At 40.4% G+C, this 25,650-nt stretch overlaps 1 protein-coding gene across 21 annotated transcripts in view; it reads right to left on the bottom strand.

The window, feature by feature from the left end:
- STAU2 (staufen double-stranded RNA binding protein 2) overlaps positions 1-25,650 on the bottom strand; it is a 224,954-nt gene that overhangs the window by 167,423 nt on the left and 31,881 nt on the right. The gene's annotated exons all lie outside the window — the stretch shown is intronic.

Below are 25,650 nucleotides of genomic sequence, written 5' to 3'. Positions count from 1 at the left end.
CCTGTTCAGCCTGTAGGAGAATTAGCTTACTTGGTTCACAGTGTTTGTTTGTGGGTGTATATGGATGTGTTTGAGAAGATATTGCGGGAAAACGAAGATGAAGTAAATGAAATGTTCTAGTATGTATCGTATCCCAAACTTTCCCACTGTTGTACCTTTATTCACACTTCTATATTCAGAGCTGAGAAGGAAAAAGATTACTGTTGGTGTTCAGATAGTACAGAGATAAGTGCCAGTATAAGAACACAGATAGCTAAATGGAGGAATAGATCTGCAGGCTCTACAGGAATGAGGCTAGAGATAGGGAAAAGTTCTGTTGAGTCCAGTGATTCAGGACATTAGATGAAGAGAATTAAACAGCTCTTAGTCTTCTTCTAAAACTCTGAACATTCCTTTCATGAAAAGATTAACATATCAGAATTGATTTATGTGCTGAGTATACGACACCTTTAAATAGTTGACTGAGAAGGTGAAATAGTTTGGCCACAACACAGGCACATCACAACAAAGTGAATGTAATTCAAAACCAGGATGAACTACTTTCTTTTTTTCCCTTCTCTTATCTCTCTTAAAATACACAGTAACCTAATAGCCATGTGAGAATTATAGCCAACCCTTATTAAGATATGTTCTCCCTTTTTTTTTAATCTCCGTCTATACTGACTTATCAAGATGATGATTCTATCTGTCTCAAGATTTTTGGATTTCTCTATGATAATTAAACAAAAGGTTGGTTGAAGTCTCTCTTTGAGGTAGTGGACTGCAAGTACAGATGTGTCTGAACCAACACCCAAATCTCAATCTTCCTGAGCTTTGTGGTTAGTTCTAATATATCTATAATGTGCAGAACCAAAACACTAGATCCAAATATGCCCAACATTTTACATCTCAGGCTCATCTCCAATTGTAGTACACTTTGGGGAATGCTAATTTATTTTTATTGTTGTCAGAAGGTGCCTGTTTTCTCCGATGCATGATTTACACTTTCACGTAGGTGTTGGGACCTATTAGGGTTTAGTACTGCTATTGTTCGTTTAATATTTTGTCTTATTTTTCCTCATGGATTGGAACTCCCTCACATACTAGCCCAACTAAACTTTTTTGGGGGGGGTGGGGAGGGGAACCAATGATATCCGTAATCAATTATTATTAAAATGATCATTCTATATTTTTAAAAAAGAAATGAGACAGGACAAGTAAAATCTTAGACACAAAAAATACTACAACTACCTGTTCGATATTACATGAACAATTTTCTGTTGTTCAATTTATTTTATTCAGTAGATAATATTGTTTTTAGGAAATATTTAAAAAAATAATGTAACCTAACATACTGCATCTTACCTATCCAAAGTGTGCATCTATGAGAATTGCCAATGACCAGTGGAAAAAATAAGGCAATACCCCACAAACCTCCCTCACAGTTGGTATAGTGTTTCTGGCAGTGGATCTGCCCATGTGATTGGTTTAATGGTGTTTGAATGATGTACAGTTCAACATAAGGGGAACATGCAATTCAGAGCAGTAGTTTCCTGACTCCTCACCCCACTGCTGGGCAATACCCTTTGTCTCCCACACTTCCCTTCAAACAAGGAGTTAGTGTGGCAGAAAAACATACCACACAGCTGCCTTACAGATCACATACTCTTCCATGACCCCTTTTATGCACAATTAAAATGATTTCACTCCCCTACATGCCACACAACAGTGGGGCGCATATGATCCTTAGTTCGCTTTGTAGACTCAGGTCCCACAAAATGCCCTTTAAAAAAAAAATGGTGTGTTTAGGGAGCTATTTATGAGATAATGGAGAAAATTGATATTCAGCCTGGGGCTCAAGAGCCTCGTGCAGCTCTTTAGCATTGGCAAAGTGATTAATTTTTACATGGTTTTGATTAATATCCTCTTACTCTGCTTGGTCTCAAGCAGAATGAGCAGAGCACTGATAACATGAACACTGCCAGAAACATGTCAAGCAGCACATGAAACCCTAAAGAACTGGATTAAAGCTGCCAGGCCTCTACACAGCCTAGAAAAGGGTGAGTAGAGAGAGAGGAGAAACACTCCAAATTTCCAGCAAGCAGGCAAGATGGAGGAAGAGAGAAAGACAGGGGAGGAGGACAAATTGTGTCAGAGTCACCAAGAGTCTTAAAATAATCATGACACAACAGCCTTAAGGTGCACTGTGATGTTTATATTGTCTTTAACATGTGATGGTGCTGCATTACAAACAGAATCACAAAGCCAATGGCACAAAGTAACATTAAGAAGTTGTGCCGAAAGATGTTGTGGCTCTCCACTCTGTTCACAAAGGAGAAAGATTCCCCTGCACTTCAAGTCTGAATAATCTTGTTATGAAGGACAGAAAAACATCAACTGCCAGTACAATGATTTGGGGGTTTTTGCATCACCACAACGATAACTAACAGGTGTATTGACAGGTCTTCTGCAGTTTCCACGGTATGCATCCGATGAAGTGAGCTGTAGCTCACGAAAGCTCATGCTCAAATAAATTGGTTAGTCTCTAAGGTGCCACAAGTACTCCTTTTCTTTTAACAGGTGTATATTTTCTGTTCTCAAGCTGTGCTCCATGGAGTACTCCCAGGCACTCCATGGATCTGCTTCTGTCACAGTGGTGAAGCAGTCAGTCTTCAGACAAAAAGAAAAGGAGGACTTATGGCACCTTAGAAACTAACGAATTTATTTGAGCATAAGCTTTCGTGAGCTACAGCTCACTTCATCGGATGCATTCAGTGGAAAATACAGTGGGGAGATTTATATACACAGAGAACATGAAACAATGGGTGTTACCATACACACTGTAAGGAGAGTGATCACTTAAGGTGAGCTATTACCAGCAGGAGAACGGAGGGGAAAAAAACTTTTGTAGTGATAATCAAGGTGGGCCATTACCTTCAGCCCCCAACTAAAACCTCTCCAACGCATCATCAAGGATCTACAACCTATCCTGAAGGACGACCCATCACTCTCACAGATCTTGGGAAACAGGCCAGTCCTTGCTTACAGACAGCCCCCCAAACTGAAGCAGATACTCACCAGCAACCACACACCACACAACAGAACCACTAACCCAGGAACCTATCCTTGCAACAAAACCCGTTGCCAACTGTGCCCACATATCTATTCAGGGGACACCATCATAGGGCCTAATCCCATCAGCCACACCATCAGAGGCTCGTTCACCTGCACATCTACCAATGTGCCAGCAATGCCACTCTGCCATGTACATTGGTCAAACTGGACAGTCTCTACGTAAAAGAATAAATGGACACAAATCTGATGTCAAGAATTAGAACATTCAAAAACCAGTTGGAGAACACTTCAATCTGTTTGGTCACTTGAATACAGACCTAAAAGTGGCAATTCTTCAACAAAAAAAACTTCAAAAACAGACTCCAATGAGAGACTGCTGAATTGGAATTAATTTGCAAACTGGATACAATTAACTTAGGCTTGAATACAGTGGATGGGTCATTACACAAAGTAAAACTATTTCCCCATGTTTATTCCCCGCTCTCCCCCCACTGTTCCTCAGACATTCTTGTCAACTGCTGGAAATGGCCCACCTTGATTATCACTACAAAAGGTTTCTCTCCCCCCCACCCCCGCTCTCCTGCTGGTAATAGCTCACCTTAAGTGATCACTCTCCTTACAGTGTGTATGGTAACACCCATTGTTTCATGTTCACTATGTATATAAATCTCCCCACTGTATTTTCCATTGAAAGCATCCGATGAAGTGAACTGTAGCTCACGAAAGCTTATGCTCAAATAAATTGGTTAGTCTCTAAGGTGCCACAAGTACTCCTTTTCTTTTTCTGAATACAGACTAACATGGCTGCTACTCTGAAACCAGTCTTCAGACAGTAACACTTCCTATTAGATTTCAAAAGACAAGGTGGGTGAGATAATATCTTCTGTTGGCAAGAGAGAGATCTTCTTCAGGTCTAGGAAATGTACTCAGAGTTTCAGCTAAATACAAGGTGGAACAGATTGTTTAGCATAAGTAGTTAACACATAGTTCAAGGGACCATTCAAGATGAATTGGCCTGTCAACACCTCTCCAGTCACAGGAGGGTGGGAAGGGTAGTCACTATGCTCTCAAATGAATTCATACAGAAAAATGATAAAAGACAAAAAACCCATATCACCTGTGGGTGACCACTTTTCACAATGCGACTGCTCTATACCTGGCCTCTCAGACCTCATCCTCAAAGGAAACCTGCACAACACTTTCAAAAGATGAGCCAGGGAGCTATGGGCAGCAAGTAGCATAGGCAGGGGAAGGTGGTACCTCCCCAAACAGCCTGGCGTGGCCCCACCCATGCTCCACCTTCAAGCCCCCTCCTGCCTGCTTCTAGTTCCCTTCTCGCTCTTCTGTGGCTGAGAGGCAGGCAGGCTGGGGCTGGTGTGCATAAGGCCCGGGGCTGAGACCGCCTCGCCACCCCTCCGCTGGGACCACACCACCTGCCCGGTGCGTTAGGGCTGGGGGCGCACTGGGGGTCCGGCAGCTGTGGGGGAGGAGAGATGTGCTCTGATCTCCAGCGGGGGAGGGAGCATGGAAAGGGAGGGGCAGGGCCTCAGCCAGAGTGGGAGGGGCCAGAGGCTAACCTCCCGCAACGACGCGTTCACCTGCCGCCCATGCTGTGGGCTTAAATTCAGAACTTTTCTGGATACTAAAAATCATTGCCTGAATAGACACACTGGATTCATGGCTTATTACAACAATCTATAATCCACTTAATTCCCAACTCCCCTCTTTTTTGTTTTCCCCCTTATGACTGGACAGGTGTTATGCTAAACAATTTGTTCTACTTTGTATTTAGCTGGGACGTTCTGGGTATGTCTACTCAACAATTAAACACCTGTGGCTAGGCCATGTCAGCTGACTCAGGCTGGCTCATATGTCCAAAGTGGGAGGTTCCCAGGGCTCAGGCTGGAGCCCGAGCCCGAGCCCAACCCCAACCGTCTACAGCACAATTTTACAGTCCCGTAGCCCAAGCACCACAAGTCTGAGTCAGCTGATATGAGCCAGCCACAGGTGTTTAATTGCTGTGTAGACATACTCTCTGAGTACATTTCCCAGACCTGCAGAAGAGCTCTGTATAAGCTTGAAAACTGGTCTCTCTCACCAACAGAAGCTGGTCCAGTAAAAGATATTACCTCACCCACCTTGTCTCTCTAAAACCAGGAGACTAAAACTATACATCTCTACAGCAACACTACATATTAGACTTCAAATCCAGATTTTTTGGGTTTCTGGAGGCTTTTTCAACTAGCTAAACTTAAAAGAATAAGCACCTATCTGTGTTCTGCATGGCTGCTTCCTATTCCCTTAGTCAAGTTTTTCTTCCGTGAAAATTCATCCCTAATCAGATTTCCAAACACAAAGTGTATGACACAGAACCAAATTACAAAGTGACCCGCAGAGAACATCAGCGGCTTCTGATAACACTGGGAGATTCAGCACTGAAAACAAGTTCTATATGCACTGAGAAGACATAAATATGATAGAAACAGAATGAAAGCACTTCACCAAGCAGCCACATATTAAATCAAGTTATTTTCATCTTTGTCTCCTTGATGCTATCCTAATATTACCTTTATGAATAATTAAGAACCAAAAGGAGTGTGCTTATGATACAAGGAAATGAGAGGTTCGGTATCCGTGAGACAATCTCTAGTTTAAGTGGACTGCAACCTAAAAACATTTGACTACTACTGTTCTAATAGATTTGGTAAGTCCTACCAGCCCATCAGGGCACGAAACTGCAGATAACATACTGAAAAGCAGATTTTCTTTATTCTCTGTAAGTTTAATAGAATCAGAAAGGCCCTCCCCAGAAGAGAAGGCTACTTTGTAGCTGACTCCACTGGTATCACTTAAGAATGGACAACCTGATATTGGAAATTTGCTCCTTAGCTGTGACCCCGTATGCCAAGTTTCAGCAATGAACAAATGTTTACAGCTAGTTATAAACCCTGAAAATAGGGGTTCATAATAGAAATGCTGACAGACTCTTAACTAAGTTGGTGTGAGCGGGCGCCAGCATAACTAAATAAATCACCAAGGTCTGTTGACAATTACAAAAAACTCATTTTGGTTTGCCACAGAGACAAACAAAATTTCTGTTCATTATAATTTTACTGGAATATGATGTCATAACATATAAGCATACTGAAACAATCTGGTGCTCTTCTGGCCAAAATATTAATTGCATACTGAAGAGCCCTTGGGGCCTCTTCCTTTTTGGCCATCAAATCCACATACACAAAAACAAATAAAGTATTAGTATATGTTGATATTACAGCATAATACATTTTGCATTTCCTGTATTTTTGTAAAAAGAAAAAGGAGTACTTGTGGCACCTTAGAGACTAACCAATTTATTTGAGTATAAGCTTTCGTGAGCTACAGCTCACTTCATCGGATGCATACTGTGGAAACTGCAGAAGACATTATATACACAGAGACCATGAAACAATACCTCCTCCCACCCCACTCTCCTGCTGGTAATAGCTTATCTAAAATGATCACTCTCCTTACAATGTGTATGATAATCAAGTTGGGCCATTTCCAGCACAAATCCAGGTTCTCACCCCCCCCCCCCCCACCACACACACACACACAAACTCACTCTCCTGCTGGTAATAGCCCATCCAAAGTGACCACTCTCTTTACAATGTGTATGATAATCAAGGTGGGCCATTTGTGCTGGAAACGGCCCACCTTGATTATCATACACATTGTAAAGAGAGTGGTCACTTTGGATGGGCTATTACCAGCAGGAGAGTGAGTTTGTGTGTGGGGGTGGGGGGGCAGAGGGTGAGAAAACCTGGATTTGTGCTGGAAATGGCCCAACTTGATTATCATACACATTGTAAGGAGAGTGATCATTTTAGATAAGCTATTACCAGCAGGAGAGTGGGGTGGGAGGAGGTATTGTTTCATGGTCTCTGTGTATATAATGTCTTCTGCAGTTTCCACAGTATGCATCCGATGAAGTGAGCTGTAGCTCACGGAAGCTTATGCTCAAATAAATTGGTTAGTCTCTAAGGTACCACAAGTACTCCTTTTCTTTTTGCGAATATAGACTAACATGGCTGTTACTCTGAAACCTGTATTTTTGTGGATTTCCAATGGCATAAATGTTTCAGAAATGCTAAATTTCTTCACATTATCATTGTAAAAAATAAGTGCAATCTGAAGCTCAATGAGATTGGGAAGTCTGCTTAGATTTATTCCCCATTTGACTAAGCAGTGATCCCTGCAATATTTCTTCCAGACACTTTTCCAACTCCTTTTAAAAACTACTTATGCTATGTCTTCTTCTTGCTTCCCTTAATCATTCATCCTATTGTAATTCTGTGTAAACAACTTCTGCCAACACAGTCCAACTCTTCCTTAGGTTCCTTGTTCTTGTATTTCACATCCTTATTCTAGCATCTCTCCTCTCTATACCTATCAAAAATATATATGGCTCAATTATGTTCTCTCAATCTTAATGGCTAATATGTTCTCTTCCTCCTACGTAAAGAGAAAGAAATAAGCCCTATTACCACTCAGCTCCAGAAGAGCAGGGGTAAGTGGTATACTCTTCCCCACTCCATATGTCTAGATATAGAAACAAAGGATAGTGGCCAGCAGGTAGGGCCACTTAAGCATGTGGAAATCCAGAAACTTATAGGAAATCAATTCTGCAGATCTGAGTTGCCCATTGCTAGGGCCTTTCCCTCCAGGCTTCTCTCTAGCCTCTCCTTCCCTGTGTCCACATAGCCAAGCTGGTAGCCATTCTGACATTTGCTGCCCAGCCTACGGTTACATTCTGTAACACTTACAAATGCGAGAATAGAGTGTCACAGAGCATTCAGGGGAGTTAGAGCCACATTAACTGAACAGAATTTTCTCCCCATAACATTTGAAGTTCCTCTGGGGAGCAAGTTGCTTAGTGCAGCTGTTCTGTGGCCATGCCCCATTTTTCTAAGCAACCCGTTAGCCACATGGATCTCTTGCAGATGTGAGCAAAGAAGGATAGCATCCAGTGTAACCACATTCCTCTCTTCACAGCCCTCCTTATGGTTATTTCCACAGGTTTACTCCCACACATGGGAGCAAAGGGGCCCTCTTTTCCAAATACAGACCTATTCTGTTTAACTTCATTAGAGAATTAAAATCCACTAACTCTGGCATCAATCTGGTTGTCCTCTTCTGGGTGATCTCTCTATTTCTACAATATCATTTTTACAGTAAAGCGAGGAAGACACTGCACTATATTTCACATATAGCCTTGCTCATCCATTACTGAGTGGAAAGGTAATTCCCTGTAATTCACATTCAATAGTTTTATTTATATGGCACAGAACTGTTTTCTCTTTTCCTAACGTTGATTTCCCCTACACAACATACACAGAATTACAGAACTATATGAATCATCTCTACTCATCCCAGATTACGCTCCCCTTTCAAGGCCAGACTGAAAATTAAAACTTTAAGAATTTATAATCACCAGTATATTATCAATTCTGGTTTTTTTTTTCCTAGTTCTTCTACCATAACCAGCCTGTGAAATCTGTATTTTGATCTGCTCCTGGGAAATCCACAACGGAATACCTATGCCAAAAATTAAAAACCATAATTGTGATGCTAAAGTATGTGAACATATAGAGATTTAAAATTACCTTAATTGAGCTTTCAAAATAGGTAGAAAACACAACACAAGACCCTTCAAATTTTCAGAAGCTTGGAAAAAATCTCATCACCTGAGTATGCAGAAATTATTAAGGAAACACTAAGTATTTTTATAATCAAAGTCTGCACAGAATATGCATTTCAAAAACTGCCCTCAAATATTTGTTACCCACAGTGTAAGTACCCACTTGACCTGACTCTGTGTCTCAGGTTTTCAAAAACTGGCTTCTGGTTTTCCAGTCACAAATCTGCACCTTCAAAACTCTGCACCCATATTCCTATGTTTGCAGTGAACTGGAGATCAAATATTAGCTTTTAGGCATCTAACTAATTCCATCATTTGCACTCACAAATCTGGGAGACAATTAATAAGGGCAAATCAGGTAATTTGACATCTATCTACCAATAGTTGGTGTCTGCTGTTAACTGTGTGCACAAAACTGTTGGCACAGGCCAGAACCCCAGCTGGTGTATCCAGGTGTAATTCCACTTACTGCAGTAGAGCTAAACTGATTTACAGCAGCTGAGGATCTGGCTGATATTTTTGATGGGCACAATCTGCACTTGCCAAAAGGAAAAAAGCTGAAAGTTTATGTCCCTTAACTATGAATTGTGTTAAAAGCAAACCAAACAATTTTCTGAAAATTAGATAACTATTTAATTGCTATACCAGAATAAAATGAATATATAAAAACTAGAGAATTATTATTTAATTTATATCACACTTTTCCAATGAGGAAAAGCTAGGGAATACACAAATGAGGCATTATTTAGAGTGGAATCTTTCAAGTGATGTTGGGTAACAAGTAGACAACAATATTATCATGCACACATAACAAATTGCGTGATACGCATACAGGACTGAAATGGAATTTTAATACCGCATATTGCCATTCACCATTTCTCTGATAGCAAAGATAAAATATTACATAATCAATGAGCAAAGGCCAACTGGCTCAGAGCTGTCACCAGGACCAACAGAAAATCATGGACAGTAAGAGCTGAATACTTTAAAAACTACAGATTACGTTAACGGGTAATACAATGTTCATGTTGTGCCAATTTCCTTGCACTGGCTATTCACTGTTCATTTTTCATTTCATTCAGCTCCAGAAGCTGATTCAGCATATTCAGAAACTGAATGCATGCCTAACTCAGAAACTGCACTTTTCAAAGTGGCAGTAATGGCTCCATGCCAGCCTGGATACTATTTAAAAAAAACACAGAAAAATAGAGCAAGTAGGAGAGGATGGAGGAGATGAAAAAGGAACGAGATGAAGTAAAAAGGAAGGGAACAAGGGAAAACGAATTATGAAAGAGAGCTTCTGATGCACTGATGAAAGAGTGGCATATAAGCTGAATACTTAAAACAAAATATAGGCATTCCCTATTTAAAAGTTACCAATCCTCCCACCCCACCCCACATTCTCCTCATCTAACCTTGGTTTTATTCTAATAGTTGATTGGGAATCTTCCTGTTTTATGTCCCACTACTTTCCTGTCACTTTTGAGTTTCCTTCAAACTTGTTACATATTTTTCTCCTTACTTTCTCTTTTATGCTTGTCTCACTGCAAGCTTCAGTTGCTTTTTCTGAAAAGGCCCCACCTGCACTAAAATTATAACCGAGGCAGGGGAACACAGACAACAGAATTGTCCCTTCAACAGTTACAAACAGTTAAAAGTTGTAAGTGTGTCCCCATAAGAAGGCTAATACCTTGGACACTCCCAGGCAGGAATCCCCACTACCCACATCACAGATACTAAGGATAGCTGCTCAGTCTCTCCTGCCATGCAGAGAAAACACCCAATAGCTAGGGCAGGAGGCAACACATCTTTACAGTCCCTACACCCAAAACTATTTAGGAACTGCTACTCCCCATAGGGAAGGATACTTGTGCTGAGAGAAGTGGTATGTGTCCAGATGTGTTGAGAGGAAGCTAGAAGAGTTGCTGAGGTCATTTTGTGAAGTACGAAGGAGGAGGAGGATGCACTGTATGATGGAGAGTTGTGAGCAAGAAGCAGTTTGACTAGAAAGGGGAATTTAGCAGATTAAGGGTCAAATTCTCAACTGCATGCAGCTTGCTTAACACAGCTGAGGTGAGAGGCAAAAGTGGTTCTAAACTACTTTTCCATCACCCCGAGTCCTGGGGGCAGTCAGGGACTAAATTAGCCCCTGTCTCAAATGTGAGCAGTCACAGACCTGGTCTAATTTACACCATCTGGAACAGTCCCTTAGGGACAATTCTGCAGATTCACTCTATACATGCCTCCTCCTGTTCCTGACATGGCTTCTCCCTGTCCCTTATGCCAGATGGGATAATCTTTAGCTACCTGTCTAATGCAGAGAGAAGGGGACCTGGCTTTAACTGTGCTATCTTACCACCCACAGTGGGTTACAATCAATGAGTGTGGGAGTGCTGGAAGAAACTGGCATGCAGTTATGTTGAAGTGTGAGAACTGAAGTGGGGGGAGGAGGCTAGAGAGGACAAAGTTGCAGTAGTAAAGGCAGGAGATGATCAGAGCATAGACTAAGGTTTTACGGAAAAGAACCAACAGATATTAGCAATGGCAATATGAGGGAAAGAATTGAGAGAGAGAAGAACAAGGTTGCCTGTCTGGTTCCTGCTTGGTGTTTATTTGAGCGTATTGCCTTAGTTTACTTTTGTTAAGATGCTTATAAACCAGAGGCACCTAGAAATTAAAAATTATTTTTAAATAATTTTTGCATGAGATTTCAAAATGCAGGACTCCTCTTCCATTGAAAGAAATTCATTAATGTGAACAGGCACTGATGTTACAAAATTCTGCCTCTAAAACCATTTTTACTAACAATAAACGTTTATTTCTATGGATCTGAAAGGGAAGAATGAGAGCGAGCGAGAGATAACTTGAAGAATAAGTATTTCTGCAAGGGCACAGAATTCTTATATCCCTTTAGAAAAAATGGGAAAATCTGAAAAGAGAATCCTTTGTCTCATCAAGGCATCCCACTGATTCAGTGGAAGTGACATAGATTCCGTTGTATTGAGATATCGAATGTGGATGCAACCAAAAAAGCAATCTTTTAAATGTGTATTTCACACAGCCACTCTCATTTCTTTCATGTCTCCAAACAAGGCATAAAAAACCCCTATAGCTGCCAATAAGTCAAATTCTTTAAAAACAATAAAACTATAAAGCACTATGCCACAAAAAGCAAATAATGCAGCTCATCATCATGCAAAACAGACAGAATTCCACAGTTCTTATTAAATAATAATAAGCTACACATTTATATTTTATCATAATGTGTCTGAAGTGGACAGTAGATGGAAGATTGTGTTCCATTTTCACATCTCCTACACAAGCCAGAATGTTTTTTAAAAGCATACGTTGAAGACTAATTTGCAAACTGTCAAATCTAATCATAGGTCAAAGTCAATTAACTGCCTGAAATCTTTATTAATAAACAGCAAATGGTTATTTTCTAAACGGATGCCAACATCCTTTTCTTTTGGGCCAAAAGAAATCTGATGAGGTTCAATAAGGATAAGTGCAGGGTCCTGCACTTAGGACGGAAGAACCCAATGCACAGCTACAGACTAGGGACCGAATGGCTAGGCAGCAGTTCTGCGGAAAAGGACCTAGGGGTGACAGTGGACGAGAAGCTGGATATGAGTCAGCAGTGTGCCCTTGTTGCCAAGAAGGCCAATGGCATTTTGGGATGTATAAGTAGGGGCATAGCGAGCAGATCGAGGGACGTGATCGATCCCCTCTATTCGACATTGGTGAGGCCTCATCTGGAGTACTGTGTCCAGTTTTAGGCCCCACACTTCAAGAAGGATGTGGATAAATTGGAGAGAGTCCAGTGAAGGGCAACAAAAATGATTAGCGGACTGGAACACATGAGTTATGAGGAGAGGCTGAGGTAACTGGGATTGTTTAGCCTGCAGAAGAGAAGAATGAGGGGGGATTTGATAGCTGCTTTCAACTACCTGAAAGGGGGTTCCAAAGAGGATGGCTCTAGACTGTTCTCAATGGTAGCAGATGACAGAACGAGGAGTAATGGTCTCAAGTTGCAGTGGGGGAGGTTTAGATTGGATATTAGGAAAAACTTTTTCATTAAGAGGGTGGTGAAACACTGGAATGCGTTACCTAGGGAGGTGGTAGAATCTCCTTCCTTAGAGGTTTTTAAGGTCAGGCTTGACAAAGCCCTGGCTGGGATGATTTAACTGGGAATTGGTCCTGCTTCGAGCAGGGGGTTGGACTAGATGGCCTTCTGGGGTCCCTTCCAACCCTGATATTCTATGATCCTTGAGAAATTCTCCTAGAAGTTCCACAGGTACAAACTTGGCAAACTTCACGCATTAAGCTGTAGGAAGGTAAATAGAAAGAGAGTGATCGCTAACATAGCGATTATGACAAAAAGCAAGAAAAGACAGGAAATCAGATACCCTTCATGGAAATAAAACAAAAAAGAAGCAGAAAATGGAGTTTTTCCATTTACTTCAATGGGACCAGAAACAGGTGCCAAAATTAAACGAACATTCAGTTTTTTGTCTTTTTTTTTTTAAATTTGTATTTATGTCTTGTCACTGGATCTGATCATCAATAACTTTCTCAGACAAATCTCCTATTGGCTTCAGTGGGAGCCTTTCCAGTGCAAGGACTTCGGAAATGGTACCATTCTGTATTAAAAGTGTTCAGAAACAATCCAAGTAGAGCACTGTAAAGTTCATCTCCACCTACAGTCCTTACTTAAGTATGGAAAAAAGTTTCCTTCACTTATAAACTGATGTTCTGCAAAAGATTCCCACTATCTGGAATAATGGGCTACTCCTCCATGGCTGCTGATTCAGGTAGCTCATCCAATCAGGACCCAGCCTTGGTGCTGCTGCAGCACCTGCCTTTCTCCACCAATTATTGTATTTCCATTACATTACAATTTCTGAACTATAATCTGATGTATCAAAACTATATTACAGAGGGGATATATCTCTAGTTAGGGTAAGCCTTTTGCAAAACATCTTTCTGCCAAGGCTTGCCACACCCACCTGTGGAAGTAGCAGACTCCTGTTTTCATCAATAACTAAAGAAATCACAGAGCCCAAGGGTGCGAGTGAATTAATAAAGCCACACCTCATTGTTAAAGATCATAGAACCACAGAGTTAGAAGGGACCACAAGGGTCCTCTAGTCTAACCCCCAGAAAAGATACAGGATTTGTTGGACTAAACTGTCCAAGACAGATGGCTATCCAGCCTCCTTTTGAAAACCTCCAGTGAAGGAGCTTTCACGACCTCCCTAGGCAGTCTGTTCCATTGTCTTGTTGTTCTTACAGTTAGGAAGTTTTGCCCGAGATTTAAAGATGACTAAATTCACATTACACCATCCAAATGAAGCACATATATCCACGTGGAGAGGCCTGGTGAATATGAGGATAGTCTGCCACATATCAACCTGCCAAAAAACTTTCTACATTGACACACTCTCTCTCAGCCCAAGAAGTTGCCATACCTTCAAGAGAACAAGCCTTAATTCCCAACAGAACAAGGAAGGCCCTTTGTTTTGTAGGCTTCTCCAGTATAACAGCAGATAGTGTGACCAGAACAGGATACAGTATCTCAAAAAAGATATCACAGAAATAGAAAAGAAAATCATCAGTGCATGGGAAGTCTTCCATATGAAGAGAGGATATTGGACCAGGTTAACTTCTGGTCTGATCCAGTATGGCAGTTCCTAACTCAGCATTGCACATAAAATCAAAGTATCCAGCCAAGCATCCAGTTTCTGTTTATACCCAGCTGAAAACTGAAATTCAGGAACAATGCTGAATCTTGGTCTATGGGTAGGTCACAGTTACGAGGAAGTGGATCAATGATAATTCATTTCCTCCAAAATCAAACAACAATACCAATTATTCAGCATTAAAACACAAAAGAGAAGGAGTTGCTTCCTTCTGGGTTTCTTCTCTAGTGATTTGCCATATTCTCAAAAGCAAGATCCCACCCAAGATGAATAAAATCCATTGTGCTCCGTTTTATAATCCAGTATGAAACTGTTTGGCAGAGTTGTCCTCACATAATTTTCTATTATTTTTATTAAGTTGTGAATCAACTGAGGTATTATTTTATTTAAGTCATAGATGCAGAATTAAAATTTTACAAGGCTACGAGATACCTTCATTCTAAATAAAGGAAAACAAATTGTAAGTGCATTAAAAAGAAAATCCATCATAGAGTCTTAAACTTCTGCCAAAGAACTTACGCTTAAAAAGAAACTGCATGTCCATTTCTTACAGAGCCAGTTTAACAATGATGGAAGTGAATGCAATTTTCTGAAGTCCAGTACACCAGTAATAAATTAGCATTTATCAGCTTGACTTGAGCATTACATTTACTGCTGAAAAGTGTTCAGCTAGAGTGATGGCTTGCACAGCGTTAATTCTGCAAATCTCGCTGATTCCAGCTTTAGCTACAATTTAGGTACTGTATCTGCAGCCCTATTTGCTTATAGCCAGCTTTTATTTCTGAATTCATTATTTAATTTGTTTTTAGGGACTGGTTGAATTTTGAAAACTGCATGCAGGTATGAAGTAAAAGTACAAAATCGCTCAGCAATCTGCAAGAGGCAAAAATAGGGCAATAAAAAGATATGAAGTGTTATGTTTATCAAAATGCTTCTACATCTGAATGAGTGAGGTCTGCCATTCCTGGCACATTATTTAGGTACTTTCGGAAGAAAGAAATCTGTTCAGTATGGCTTGAGAGAGAAAAAGAGAAGTGAAAAACAACAGTCAAAGTCAAGAAGAGAGTAGGTCACAGAGCAAAATGTTATTAGCCTTTGGAGAAGCATTTTTATCCATCAACCAAATAACTAGGAAACAATGAAAACAGCCCCCAATTGCAACTCATTCTTGAGTACAAAATAGCACAAGCAACGTCAAAAACATAACAAAAATATTCTCTACAGAAGATGAGGGCATTAGAAAAAGTCAAGTCTACAGTGCTGAAGGGGTGAAGGGGAAGGTAAATATAATTAAAAGAAAATGCTCCCCTCTATGACACAAAAGTGGAATAAAAGGAAAAATGATAATGAAATTGTGACGTACACTGTATATTTAAAAGCTAAAGCAGACATTTAGAAGACAAACATCTCAGGCTCTTATCTACTTCAGCTCATACAATTTCCCATGAACTGTATTACTCACTAATCTTTACAAGCATGCAGACTGGGTTACTGAGAATGTCTTCCAAATACTCATTACAGTAAAAGAACATAAACAATGTTGCATATCTCACTGCAGTATCATTTGCTTCCTACATAAGAAATTCACATTGAAAAACCATGGTACTTGCCAACATGGTGACTAAGTAAATTAAAGGATGAAATGCCTCACTCATTTAATTCCATAATATGTTTACTCTGTTAATGTTACATGTAGAAATTAGCGCAATCGTATGACTTAACAGAAAGTTATTTATAACTGAAGTAGATAAAGTAAAAAGATGAAAGTTTAAGACAAGTTTTTCCTGCTCATCAGCCCAATATAAGTTTACATAACTAAAATACACTGGGGTAAATTCAGTTCCCACTTACAGGAATGGAAGCCTACTGATTTCAAGTTGCATAAATGTGAATGAGAGAAGAGTTTGGCACATCATCTTCTACATGGCAGCTTAAGGACTGTAACTTCCACTGCATTGTACCTCCACAACCAATACAACCCAACAGCAGTTCTTGCCCTGAATCTCTTACTGATTATACCATGCAGAGAGGTTCATAACCCTGAGATACAGCAGTCCTGTCCATGGGAAGTAGAGAACATCTCATGCTGCCCAGCACCGATTCCACCAACATGTTAAAAAGTAGCACTGATGGGCTCCAAAGGAAGACTCCACTTCTACTTAAATCCTTACAATTTTCTAATTCTAGTAGGTATAAGTCTGGAAGAAAATATGAAATTGTGACTGATAACATTTGCAGATGACACACACATTACTAGAGTGGCAAATGATGACAAGAACAGGCTACTTATACAGAGCAAACTGGATCATTTGATAAATCGGGCACAATGCAACAATGTGATTTAGTACAGCCATATGCAAGGTCATACATCTGGGAACAAAGAATGCAGGGCATAATTCCAGGATAACTGGGGACTATATCCTGAAAAGCATGGTGGAGAACAACAACAAAGTTTAACAACAGCTCCCAGTGCTATACTGTGTCTAAAAGGGCTAATATAATCCTTGGTTGAAGAAACAGGACTATTTAGTAGGAGTAGAGAGGTATCTTTAATAACATTGCTAATCTTGAATTAATGCTGAACTACTGGAATCCACCCCATTCAGCAACTCTCTCTCTTCTGTTTCACCCAGGTTGTAGCCAGGCCAGATCCATACTCTTCTGCATTACTCTTTTAAAAAAAAAAAAAAAAAAAAAAAACCACCATGGGATTTGTCATGGCAAAGAGACTCAACCAAGATTGAGAAAGGTCACTGTCCAGAGCTTAACCTACTCTTTGGCCACAAAGGCCTGGAAGTCCACAAGATGAAGGGTTGCAACTGCAGTTTGGTAAGCTCTTTGATCCAAATGAATCTCAATGCCACAGCTCAGAACCATGTGCGTTCAGCCAGTCTTCGCTCTAGCAACAGCTACCTCAAACTATCATTTTGGGGGTTGGAAGTGTAGCTGGGAGCATCCTTGGGGAGGAAATACTTTTTCTCAACTGCCTTCAAGAGGGGAGCAGAGGTCTGAGGTATCTTCCCTACCACCTTGAGCAAATGGTCCAAAATAAAGCAGAAGGACACCACAATCTACTAAATGGGCACTAATTCAAAGTCAGCCACCTTAGCCTGATTCTTCAGAAACTGAGGGAAAAATCAAATCCCTGCATGCACAGTTGCTCTCCTCTTCAGTACAGATATATTTGGCATGATCGGAAGAGTCCTATCGTTCATCTGAATCCAAGCAGCAGCTTTTTCCTCCCTGATCATGACCCTGCTCCTACATAGGTAACTGATCCTGACGAGTCTACACAGAAGACTGGAGTATTGACAGTGCTTTGAAAGGTGCTGATACTGGCTGCACAGACACTTTTCGCGCAGATAGGGTGGGGGCTACCTGAGGCTGTAAATATCTTTCCCTGGGAAACTCGGAAGGGTATTGTGGGGGAAGATGTTCAACCCTGGCCCCCTCCTAATGTGGGCCTAACCTACATCCCACCCACTCCCCTGCCCTGGATCCTGACTCCACAGAGCGCTCTGTGCAGGATTCTGGGAAGGGGAAGAGACTATGCTGACGAGGCAGTTAACCATACCCCTTCTTCCACACACATTGTTCAACCCCAAGTAACTGGACTTTTTAAAAGTGGCTTATGTGTACAAGCAGTAACTACAATATAGTTGGAGCCGGTAGTGATCTCTGTATTTAGGCTGCGTAACACTTCCCATTAAAGATCCTCATGACCTTTCTGTTAGAAGCTCTAACGCTTCCACTCTTTGCAGCAGACCTTTGAAATGGAGCAGAGGCAAAGCCCTGGAGTTAGAGACATGCCTTTTACTTTTCCCATGAAATGCCGTTCAGGTTTTGCTGAGTTACAAACTGTTAAATAATGCCTCTCTCTTGCTTACATCCCTCTGGAAAATGTTGGCAGCCTGCCGACATGAGAACTCAACTTTAACCTTCTAAAGCTGGGCCCATGCAACTACCAGAGCAGCAGCAGCTCTAGTACCAACAGCACTGCACTGGGAATGCCTGGATGCCACCAGAGCAGCTACAGCAACAAGGGAGACAGTCGGACAAGATTTCCCCCATAACACCCAACTGGCACAAGGATTCAGCGTCCCATTCCCCCCCAACCTGTTTTGGGGACACCACATGGCACAGGAACCTCCCACTTCCCCCTGTGTGTAGTGGGGGAGAGAGATTGACTACCTTCCAGATATAGTACATGGCACCAGCAGTCCATCCCAATCCCAGGATAGCAGCCTTCTCATGCTGTCAGCTAACATAGAGAGTCCTGCAGTAGAAGTCTGTGCTACAGTGCCGAAGGTTCAGGGTTCAAACCCTGGTGATGATGCCTGCTGGAGGGGTTGTACATAACATAATTTGTTTTTATCCTTTTCCTTAAAAAAAAAAAAAAAACTAGGAAATACATACATTAAAAGAACATTATTTAGGTTGCAAATTCAAACACTGGAAAGTCCATGGAATCTTAATTTGCCACCCTTAGCACATGCATTATAAAACAGGTACTTTAAAAATGTTTACTCTAAGTGAATTAAGAGCCTAAATCCCATCAAAGTCACTGAGGGCATGTCTACACAGACTTTAAAAAATAACCAGGGCAACGAGTGGAAGAGCCCAGGTCAACTAAATCAGACTTGTGGGTCTTGTGCTGAGCTAAAAATAGTAGTGCAGATGTTTCCAAATCAGGTTGGGACCCAAACTCTGAGCCCTTCCCCCGCACTGAGTTTCAGAAGTCGGGCTCCAGCCCAAGCGGGAAAGTCTATACTGATGTTTTTAGCCCCGCACTGGAAGATTGAGTCAGTTGACCCAGGCTCGAAGACTCACTGCAGTGGATTTTTTTTTTATTTTTATTTTTATTTTTTTCTGTGTAGATGTACCCTTAGGCACCCAGGTTGCTAAGTACCTATGTCTTTTTTCAAAATGGGACCTACACACTTTTGAAAATTTTATCCACAGTCATTAATTACATCACCATATACTACTTTTCCATACAACCACTGCCTCATTCAGCAAACACAGAGGATACACAAGGGGACGGAATCATGGCTGTACAGGCAATCATAAACCTGTCATTTCTTAACTTTCAGGTATTGGACTTTTCAACTTCAATAACTTTCTTTGATCTTTTTAAAATGTAATAATACAAATAAATACTGCATATATTCTTGATGCTTAACATATTAAATGCATAGCATAGATACTACAGAAAATCCCACTGAAAGATAGCAACAGCATTGATTAATCATAATTATTCCATTCATACTGTATCAGGTCAAGGAATACACATCAATGCAGCACAGCCTAATACTGAGCACTGTGATACTTTGTTTTCATGGGGTGAGCTGAGTGTAGAAAGATGGCTTTCACAATGAATTTTGTGGCTTTTGTTGGTTTAAGTCTTTCCACAGTGGGAGCTGGGTTTTCAGACCCTAAATACTTTTCAAAGTATTTTTTTTAGGATTTAATAAACTACAGAAATTAACTGTTGCCTGTCAAAAATTTTATTACAGAAGTACATAAAGTACTGCCTTTTTCTGACAGACTTAGGCAAACGTTTTCTACAGCTGCCTGTCCTAATCACCATTATCTAAAGCGATAGCTACTGGCAATAGCAAAACTCATCACCTACAGTCTCCCTTGTCACTGTACTATATGGACAACAATCTTAAGGCAAACAGATGTTTCTGCCATTTTAAACCACAGGAAACAGACTGACTTTCTCCTTTTTCCCTTTCCTAGAAACAAATACTAGCAAAGAAAAACACTGGCACAGCTGTACTCAACACTTTCCTTATAACAATGTATCTGTGTGGGAGGCATATGATGACTGCAAATATGGAAACAAATAGACCAGGGGAACAAAATGTAGTATGCAGAAGAACAACAAAAAATCATTCACTAAAAATCAGAATGTTAACGGATTGTATATTAAATTGTTGCATTAGAGGTAGACTAGATTACTCAGGGGAATAGCAATGGAATATACAAAAGCCTTCACTACTAGATAACCGGTAAGAATCCTGTCTTGTTTGGTAATGTCCAAATGCCTATGTGAAATGAGTTGGGGTTCGCAATTCAATTTCAAGTGAATAAATGTCCACATCACCAAAAATCTCCACCACAGTGGTATCAATGTCAGATGTCAGGGATTTGAATGGAGCATAATGACTAGATTGGCATGGACATGGTGACTAAATTACAGTCTTATTTTTTTTAAGGAGGTCTCTCCAGGTCAGGCTTGAGGCACATAAGTGAAAACTCATAGTACTGCTGCCTGTGCTGTACTTTTTCTGTGAATAAACAAAAGACTTCAGTTTCCATTGCTGTCAAGCTGGCACCTTCCACAACATCAGATTCACATTAAAGGGGAAAAATGTTATTGAAGTTACTGCATTACAGTCTCACCTCATTAATAGGGGAAAAAAATCTTTGAAGAAACTATTACAAGAGAAAACATTGTAGCAAACCCAACTGCTGTATGGGATGATTATGAAATTATATTGTAAGTAATAAAAGCTTATACTGTACCAAAAAAAGACTTTTTGGATAGTGCTTCTGAGGTGAAATCCATATACTAACAGATACATTCATACTGCCCTCTCGTGGTCTAAAAGTAATATTTCTAGCTGCATTACTTGAATTGTTAATCTGAACCATCTATCTCCTAACTCTCCATGATTAAGGTCACTATGCCCTCCCTTAACCTTTAGCCCTCTCAAATCCACTTCTCTTCTTGTTTAGGATGCAGCCAATACCACTTTGTTCACAAAAAAATTGCATTTGCTTATACATGTGTACTGTGTGTGAGACTCATCCTTCTGTGCATATAGCCTAAATAACTGGAATTTAGTAGCGGAACTAAGCTAGGGTTAATTAACGGGATGCCCATCCCATGCACTGGCTGTGTAGCAGACTCTTCATGACAGCTATTCCTGGTGTAGGTTGGAATAGTTACCACTTTCCTCTTGCACTCACACAGGACTGGATTATCTGTAGATCCAGTGACCCTCACTTCTGTTTCATTCTGCAGGGAATTGTCATGGTTGCAGGGCTAGCTGTACCTCCATCCCCTCTATGGCCTCTCTCTGTGCATCTCCTAGGTCTTAGGCCTCATGCCTTTATTTCTCCTGCAGCAGTCTCCCCCACTCTTAGACTTGGTGCTGGCTTCAGCACCCATCCATTTTTAATCTACAGGTCTGACTGTGTTCAAGCACCTGCAGTTCTTCTATTCACGAGTTTGTGACTGGTGTACATCATGATCATGCAGCCTTCTTAAAACAAAAGTATTTGTTCATTTAGCAGTAGAAACAAAGCATTAAAGAAAAAGAAAGAAACATATCCATCTTACCTAAAGCTCTACCATACTAGGATGTGACTTAAGCATGCCTAGCTTTGTCCAGACATCCCAGGAGAGTGCCCACATCTCAGTTTAATTCCCCAAAACAATTCCTCGCCCTGTCTTAAGAGAAAGTCCCTTATTAATTCTTCCAGAGTTCCTTTGTTTAGTGTTCATAGGCTTTTTCCTGTCCCTCTCCAAACCAGTTTTGTAGGTTGGCTGGAGAGAAGGCAAACTCATGCAAATAGTCCTGCCATTATTCCTTGACAGGTGGCTTATCTTGTGCCATTCTTTTCCTTCCTGCCTGTTTTTTCCAGATAGACTCCTGCGAGTTAAATCAGTATTGTCATGCACAAAACAATGATAGGACAACTTACAGTATTCATGAATTGTTATAGAGCGGCTCCTAATACATTACTCCTATTCACAGTTCAATTTGAGTCCCCTTCATGGCATGCAGAAGCCCTCCCCACAGCCACACCAATTCTCCTGAAGGGTTAAAGTGGTTCTCATGTAACACGGAAAGCCTGGTGAAGGCCCTCTTAAGTGAGTGGATTTCACCCTGTGTGCGCTAACTGGATAACTATGTGACACTACATACTCCTTTGTGGGCTTTTTGTGGATACAATGGGTCTGGGTAGATTTATATAGTTTCCTGAAATGCAACCACATTTGAAAACATGGCCTATAGCATTTCATTACTCTATTCTTATGTCCTGATTTTCCTCTACTTACATTTAAATAATTTCCACAGAATAAATTAAGCTGATTGAATGTTAAGGTTGCACTGCTAAGCATTCAAAAGTCTGGCGATGCCAAAATTAAGAAAGCACGCTCAGCCTTAGCTCTGTCCCCTTGGAAGTATACAGTAGGATACAGTCTTTAACTGCAGGATCATGTGAGATATCCCATAAAGCTAGAATGTTCCAGCAGATTTAATTTATTTTACACAATACAATCTTTTCTCTCTAATTAAATCTACTAGCCAGTGGGGGAGGCAGGATTGTGCTTCCAGGATTGTGCTGCTGCTTTGGAGATGGCACTGCAAGTGGCATTATCCAGGAGCAGTCCATGAGTTCGGAGAAGCAGGAGAGTGTGGTGATGATGGAGAGAGAGAGATGGACAAGGAGAAAGGCTCCCAGCACCCTTTCCCATCTACTGTACCTATACAGAGGCAGTACAATATGACCCTTAGTCTGTAGTATGTGATGTAAATACAGGAGGAAGTAACCACAAGGGGAGTGGATGAAAATGAAAAGTGTCGGCAAAGCTGTCAAAGGTGCATATTAAATGAAATAAGAAAAGGAGGACTTGTGGCACCTTAGAGAGACTAAAATTTATTTGAGCATAAGCTTTCGTGAGCTACAGCTCACTTCATCGGATGTTAAATGAAATGTATCCCATGAATATTACCACCTCGTGTGACATACACTCATAAGGCAGTCCCATCACATGAAATTCTTCAAAACTGAACCACTGTTGCTTTAATTATTTTCAGTTTTATCCTTGTATCCACTCATTGTTTTGCTTTTTCTTTGTTTCTATACTTCACAAGTGTTTTTAATTTCCAAAGGTTTCTTTTAAGGCTTTCAAGCTCCCTGTACTGTGGTGAGACAGTTTTAAGGAATTTTATGTTATAAGCAAATCATTTAAGGATTCTTCCAAAGGAAGGGGGGGGGGGGTGTACTCTGTGATCCCTTTGACAAGGGCTTGCAGTATTACAACATCAAAAGCAGGTGTTCAGTTTCCAGTGGCTTTTATTTCTTGACTAAAAGCATGTGGTTTGGGTGCATTTGTAAGATATCACATCTCTTTTGCATTTTACAGACTCCCTGTCATTGAAAATACTGGAACACAATTAAACTTCAAGGAGGATTATTTTCAACTCTAACTGAAGACAACACATTATGATATTAAAAGGTAATCAAATGGAGACATACACATGGGGGAAGCTGGACAGACTTATGTAGCTGGAACTCAGACAGAGCTTGTTTTATTTTTCACAACTTTCATGTGATTGAACAATTATGTTTTTGATTCTTTTTAATTTTGTAAATGAACGGCATGCTCATGAAAGTGAGGGATTAATAGCACTGGCAGGAGAGAGATATAGCATGACAAGGTGTATGTAAGTTTCATCATACAGCTCTGCCAATGTACCTCAGTCCTGACCTGCTATTCCAGTCCTTGGTCTTTTCTGAACAGTTTGCCAGTTCTACTGAATTGTAGCAAATAATATGGGGGGAGAAGTTTGAAATGTTGACAAATGGAACCTAAGGTAAGACCTAAATCTCCTAATTCATTCACACTTTTACTTCACACAGAGCACTCACAAGCACACTGCATAGGGGTCATAAATAGCCACATTCTCTTTATACACATAACTAACATTTCTTGCCAGACATAACAAGAAGCATGCTAATTTTTTGGCCATGAGCAACCTTCGTCAAGGTAGCTCACAAAACAACAATTGGGCCTTCAACTATCTTTAAATGTACAAAAGGTGACAGTGTTTGAGCAGATTTCATGTCTGCTTACAATGTAAGTGAAACAGAGTAATCTTAATTCTGTTGCCCAAAGAACATTTTCTTAAATGTAAACTGTAAACTTCATGCTGCAAAATCCCCAAGAACTTTGTGAGAGTTAACTTGTTTGTGAGAAAGAAAATTAATTTGGGGAACAAGCAACTTATTCCTGAAATCATCAGAGCTTATTTTCCTTCAGTTAAAGTTTATAAAGCTCGCTGGGATCCATTCAGATAAAAGGAGATATATAAATGCAAGATCATCATCGCTGTTTGTTTTGTATACAACATATAATGCTTCCCCCTTTCTTCTGGTGTGTGGGTGTTGGTATGTGTGTGTGTAGTAATTTGCAGCTGACCCACAGCAAATTATTAACCATCTCTTCCCTATGCTGGTGCAGCTACTCTGCCCAGTGAGCAGAGGGTGAGGTGGAGCAAAGGCTCCACCTAATTCCCATCTCTCCCTGCCCATCAGCTCTTGTGAAGACGCAAGCAACCAAGTAGCCCTAGTTATTCCTACACACCTGGAACATCCAAGGTCCAGGTAGCTCATGCACAGAGGGTTCTTACACCATGCAGGCACACAGTCTTAATCAATCTAGCCCAAAGAAAACTGAGCTTAAACAGAGGTTTACCCCTTCACAGCCCATCTTTTCCTCTTATGTGTAACAGTCAAATTCTGTGGTCAAATTTCCACTGAAGTCACTCCGAGTTTTGCCTAAATAAGGACCGCAGGATTGTGAGAGGCTGAAGGTTTATTACTGATTTTCTCATAACAGTCAATTTTACAGAAATAGCATGTCATCACAAATCCAGGGTTATGATTTCACAGCAGGTGCCAAAAGAAGGAACATGAGGCTCCAAGGGAAGAAGTCCTAAGACAAACACAAATATCTAAATGGCAAAGTCAAATGAAGTTTGTGCAAAGGTGTTTTTTTGAAAGCAAGAAAATCCCTCTTTGAAATATCAGAGGGTCAATCACGGATTTATTTCAAAAATTTGAATTAGAATAAATGCTACCTGAATGAAGTCTGAGACATTTCAGTGAGTCTCCTAAGTAGAGAAATAAAACTACTTTATGCAACACTTTTTATAAAGTAATAACAGTAAAAATTGTTGTGGACTGTGCTTTCATGAGGGATCTTCAGTACACTACACCAGAAGAAAATACTTCACTATTCCACATTCTAGATTTTTTTTTCCTACGTTAAACTTTTTCCTAGTCTAGATAATTTTATTTTGTCAGCCAAGTAATTTCTATTGATATTTCTACTAATTATAGGAGTCCTAAAATACTGAGCAAAAGTATTAATAAAAAAGTTAATTTCAGCCAACAGAGCCATTTAGT

This window comes from Lepidochelys kempii, chromosome 2 (genome assembly GCF_965140265.1).
Source record: "Lepidochelys kempii isolate rLepKem1 chromosome 2, rLepKem1.hap2, whole genome shotgun sequence".
Lineage (NCBI taxonomy): Eukaryota > Metazoa > Chordata > Testudines > Cheloniidae > Lepidochelys > Lepidochelys kempii.
This window is presented reverse-complemented; position numbering and strand designations above follow the sequence as displayed.